General features: G+C 40.4%; 1 pseudogene; it reads left to right on the plus strand.

Moving 5' to 3' along the window:
- The first annotated feature begins 4,385 nt into the window (after positions 1–4,385).
- LOC133764804 (NIF3-like protein 1) lies at positions 4,386–5,503 on the plus strand (annotated as a pseudogene).
- Positions 5,504–5,799: the final 296 nt, after the last annotated feature.

The following is a 5,799-nucleotide window of genomic DNA, read 5'->3' on the forward strand; positions in this document are numbered from 1 at the left end:
ATTATTAGAGAGCATTGGAGAAACCCTACAAGATATAGGTACTGGCAAAGACTTCTTGGAAAAGACCCCAGGAGCACAGGCAGTCAAAACCAAAATTAACATTTAGGATTGCATCAAATTGAGATGTTTCTGTTCTGCAAAAGAAACAGGAAAGTGAAGAGGCAACCGACAGAATGGGAAAAAAATATTTGCAAACTATGCAACAGATAAAGGGTTGATAACCAGAATCTACAAAGAAATCAAGAAAATCCACAACAACAAAACCAACAACCCACTTAAGAGATGGGCCAAGGACCTCAATAGACATTTTCCAAAGAGGAAATCCAAATGGCCAACGGACACATGAAAAAATGTTCAAGATCACTAGCCATCAGAGAAATGCAAATCAAAACCACAATGAGGTTTCACCTCACCCCGGTGAGAATGGCTCACATTCAGAAATCTACCAACAACAGATGCTGGAGAGGATGTGGGGAAAAAGGGACACTAACCCACTGTTGGTGGAAATGCAAACTGGTTAAGCCACTATGGAAGTCAGTCTGGAGATTCCTCAGAAACCTGAACATAACCCTACGATACAACCCAGTCATCCCACTCCTTGGAATTTACCCAAAGGAAATTAAGTTGGCAAATAAAAAAGCCATCTGCACATTAATGTTTATTGCAGCTCAATTCACAATAGCTAAGACCTGGAACCAACCCAAATGCCCATCAACAGTAGACTGGATAAAGTAATTATGGGACATGTACTCTATAGAATATTACACAGCAGGAAGAAATAATGAAACCTGGTCATTTGCAGCAAGATGGAGGAATCTGGAAAACATCATGCTGAGTGAATTAAGCCAGTCCCACAGAGACAAATATCATTTGTTTTCCCTGATCGGCGACAACTAACTGATCACCAAAGGGGAACCCTGTTGAAGTGAAATGCACACTATAAGAAACAATGAACTGATCAGCTCTTGTCCTGACTCTAGATGTACAATGTAATACTTTATCCTTTTTAGTATTTGTTGTTGATGTTGTTGTTGTTCTAGTACTAGTGGTTGAACTCTGTACTTAACACACAATTATTCTTAGGTGTTTAAAGTTTAACTGAAAAGTGATCCCTGTTAAATTTCAGAGTGGAAAAAGAGAGGGAGGAGATGTACAATTTGGGACATGCTCAATCAGACTTGCCCCAAATGGTGGAGTTAGAAACGTGCCAGGGGATTCCAATACAATCCCATCAAGGTGGCATGTACCAATGCCATGTCACTAGTCCAAGTGATCAATTTCAGTTCAGAATTTATGGCTCTGATAGGTCTAAGAGACAAAGGGATCACACAAACAAGACTAGTTTCTGCTAATACTAACTGATAGAATCAAAAAGGGAGAGAATTATCCAATATGGGAATTGGGATATACAGCAGACTCAAAGAATGGCAGGCATCCTAAGCAACACTCTGGCCTCAGAATCAGCCCTTAAGGCATTCGGATCTTGCTGAAGAGCTTATGAGAGTATTGTAGGCATGGAAAGCCAAGGCACCATGGAAAAGAAAAAACAGGAGAAGACCTAATTGAAAGATCTCTATGAGTGAGATCCCAGAGGGAAGAACGGGGCCATCAAAGATGGAGGTACCTTTCTCTGAAGGGAGGAGAGAACTTCCACTTTGACCATGACCCTATCAGAATAAGACCAAAGTCAGCGAGCTCTAAAGGCTTCCATAGCGCTGGCAACTCATGACTAGAGCCTAGGGAGATTACTTCGCCATGAATAGGAGTGTCAAATTGTTAAGTCAGCAACAGGAGTCACTGTGTACTTACATCCCATGTGGGATCTGTCCTTAATGTGTTGTCTAATGTGCAGTGATGCTATAACTAGTATTGAAACAGTATTTTTACACTTTGTGTTTCTGTGTGGGTACAAACTGATGAGATCTTTACTAATTATATACTGAATCAATCTTCTGTATATAAAGATAATTGGAAATGAGAATAAAACTGGTGTTAAATTGGAAATGGCATAGAAAATTAATTAATTTTTAAAAAAATATTATGTAGGATCTCTGTCTTCAATGTGCTGTACACTGTTATTTAATGCTATAACTAGTACTCCAACAGTATTTTTTTCATTTCGTGTTGCTATATGGGGGCAAACTGTTGAAATCTTTACCTAATATATACTAAACTGATCTTCTGTATATAAAGAGAATTGAAAATGAATCATGATGTGAATGGAAGGGGAGAGGGAGCGGGAAAGGGGAGGGTTGTGGGTGGGAGGGAAGTTATGGGAGGGGGGAAGCTATTGTAACCCATAAGGTGTACTTTGGAAATTTGTATTCATTAGATAAAAGTTTAATAAATGAAAAAAAAAAACATAAGCAGGGGCAGTGCCATGGCTTATTTGGTTAATCCTCTGCCTGTGGTGCCAGTATCTCATATGGGCACTAGAACCCACATGGGTACTAGTCCCAGTTGCTCCTTTTCCAGTACAGCTTTCTGCTGTGGGCCAGGAAGGCAGTGGAGGATGGCCCAAGTGCTTTTGCCCTTGCACCTGCATGGAAGACCAGGAGGAAGCATCTGGCTCCTGGCTTCAGATCAGCACAGCGCCGTCCATAGCTGCCATTTGGGGGCTGAACCAACAGAAGGAAGACCTCTCTCTCCCTCTAACTGTCTAACTCTACCTGTCAAATTAAAGAAATGTAAATAGGTTTTTTAGGTTATTTTGGAATTGCTAAAACAGTATCACCTTTGATAGCTTTTTGGATCCTGTACTTATATATAGATAAGACCAGGAGTGTGTGGAGAACAGAATCTATTGTGTGGCCTTAAATAATTCTCCATGCATTTCTCTCAGTCTATTAATGTACGTTGCACAGACACTTTTTAATGTTATATTTTCAGGCAAATCATTCTATTATACATTTGAACTTTAACCTACTCAAATTAGTCTTAATTAAAGCCCTGAAACACTTGCCAGTAACATAAATTATAGTCAGAGCCAAAGGCTATTCCCTAATCATTACATTAATTGAATCTTTTGTCATGTCTAAAAAATATTTTTACCTTCAAGAGAAAGGGAGTTAGGTAGAATAAGACATATAGGTAGAGAGAACACTTTTTTGCATTAATTCATTCCTCAACACCCACAGCAGCCAGACCTGAGCCAAGACTGAATACAAGAGCCAGAAATGTAGTCCCAGTGTCTCAGAGGTGTGATAGAAGCCTAACTAATTGATTCTGGAAGTCACATCCAGGCACTCTGAAGTAGAACTAGGGTATCTTAATAGGCATCATAGGCCAGCACCATAGCTCACTAGGCTAATCCTCAGCCTGCGGCACCAGTACTCCAGGTTCTAGTCCTGGTTGGGATGCCAGTTCTGTCCCAGTTGCTCCTCTTCCAGTCCATCTCTCTGCTGTAGCTCGGGAAGGCAGTGGAGGATGGCTCAAGTGCTTGGGCCCCTGCACCCACATGAGATACCAGGAGAAAGCACCTGGCTCCTGGCTTTGGATTGGCACAGCGTGACAACCGTAGTGGCCGTTTGGGGGTGAACCAATGGGAGGAAGACCTTTCTCTCTGTCTCTCTCTCCCACTGTCTAACTCTGCCTGTCAAAAAAAATAGGCATCATAACCACTACATTAAATGCATAACGCCCATTTAAATGTTTTTCTTTGTCATATTTGAAAGTACTATATATGATTTTCCTCTGGTAATTCCTCGCTGTTTCTATCAGAACTCCACTGATGATTTCTTGTATTTTCCTCCTGAAACCATCTGCATTCTCCTTAACATTACCCATCTAGGTATTCCCTCTAATCTCCCATTGATCCCAATCTCTGATTCTGCCTGCCTGATTTTGCCATCTGTAATCAGACACTTCTCTTTCCAGTATGAACGTCTTCCATGACTTTTAGACTATAGTTACTTCTCTATCTTGAATGCTTCTTTGTAGCTGTTCAAATAATACCTCACACTTGACGAATCTCAAATGAAACCTGCAGCATTCATTCTTTTTTATTTGTATATGGTATTAGCACAAGCCAGCCATGATTTAAATCAACATAATGGGATTTTTGTTGGACTCCTCATTTTCTATCAGGTCTAATTTCAGATCTTTCTGTTTCTTTGCCTTTACATTTTTAATCTTTTTTTTTCATTACTTGATTTTATTTTTACACTAGGTCGACAGAAAGCAATCCTCCTTAATAAAGTTGACAATTAGCTTCACTCAGAAAATTTTTGGCAATGCAGGTTAAAAAACTCATCTTACAAATTGTTCTGCAATCCAAATATACAACTTGAGAAACAATGTTTAGAAAATAAAAGCCAATGTAAAAAGACAGATTAAAGGCTATGGGGATGTACCTGGACTCAAATTGAGTTTTGCCCAATTGCTGTATGTTGTCATCTTGCTTATTCCTGGTCCCCATGACAGCCTGGTTTATCCAATCTCTGAACTGCAATTCTTCCTGTTCCTTCATGGGTCTGAAGACTCTCATTTCCTCCTTGAATGACTTTGCATCCCTGTCTTCTGCTGAGAGTTGGGACAATATTGGATTTCTGGTGGAACCAAGACCACCACAAACTATAAATGCACTCTTCCTGAACAATGATTTGACTGAGCAGGTTATGGAGGAGGCTCTGCATAAGAAGGCAGATCTCATCTTTTCCTACCTTCCACCTATTTTCCTATACATAAAGCATATTACCTGGATGTCCTGAAAGGAGCACCTGGTGTTCTGGGCTTTGGAGAACAGAGTTGGCATCTACTCTCTTCACACAGCCTATGATGCTGCACCCCAGGGATTGAAAAAGTGGTTTTCCAAAGGGCTTGGAGCCTGCACATCCAGGCATATATATCCTTCCAAAATTCATGGCTATCCTATAGAGGGAACCACTGAGTACAATTCAACATTAAGCATACCCAATATATGGACAAAGCTGTGTCTGCAGTGAGAGAAGTTGAAGGTGTTCCTGTCACTTCTTTTTCTGCTAGGATTGATGAGGAGAAAAACAAGGATCAGCCTGAATTGTACTGAGCAGCCTTTGATGTAGGTGAAGGCTCAGCTCTTTCAAAACAGATAACTTTACCAGAGAACTGTGCAGAAGCCTTTGCGCTACATACTGGAATGGGTCGATCATGTACCCTGGATGAATCTGTTGCCCTGGCAACCATGATTGAGCGAATCAAAAGACACCTCAAACTAACTCATATTTATGTAGCTCTTGGGATGGGAAGGACGTTAGCATCATGAGTCAAAGCTGTGTCCCTGTGTGCTGGTTCTGGGAGCAGCATCCTGCAGGGTGTGGAAGCAGACCTGTACCTCACGGGTGGAATGTCCTATCATGATGGCCTGGATGCTACTTCCCAAGGAATAAATGTCACCGTCTGTGAACACAGTAACACTAAATGAGGTTTCCTTTCTGACCTTTGTCATATTCTGGGTGCCCACATGGAGAATAAGATTAATATTATCCTGTCAGAGACAGACAGGGATCTTCTTTGTGTGGTATAAGGCATACAGAAACATCGAGATGATACAACCTACAGATTGCATCTCCACTCCTGTGGATGTGTAACATGAGTCAGTGGAGTTGATATATCTTTCTGGAAGAGTATCTTAAGATGTATGAGGATGCTTCAAAAAGTTCATGGAAATGTTTGTTTTGAGAAAACTGCATAGATTAAAAAAATTCACAAACTAAAAAAACTTTTAACTCCATTTTCTGCAAACCTTTTGAATTGCCCTTATATTATCTTTTCTAGTTTATCTGGTTCAACAAATGTTTTATAGTTCTTAAGGAAATAACT

Source organism: Lepus europaeus, chromosome 7 (genome assembly GCF_033115175.1).
Source record: "Lepus europaeus isolate LE1 chromosome 7, mLepTim1.pri, whole genome shotgun sequence".
Taxonomy (NCBI): domain Eukaryota; kingdom Metazoa; phylum Chordata; class Mammalia; order Lagomorpha; family Leporidae; genus Lepus; species Lepus europaeus.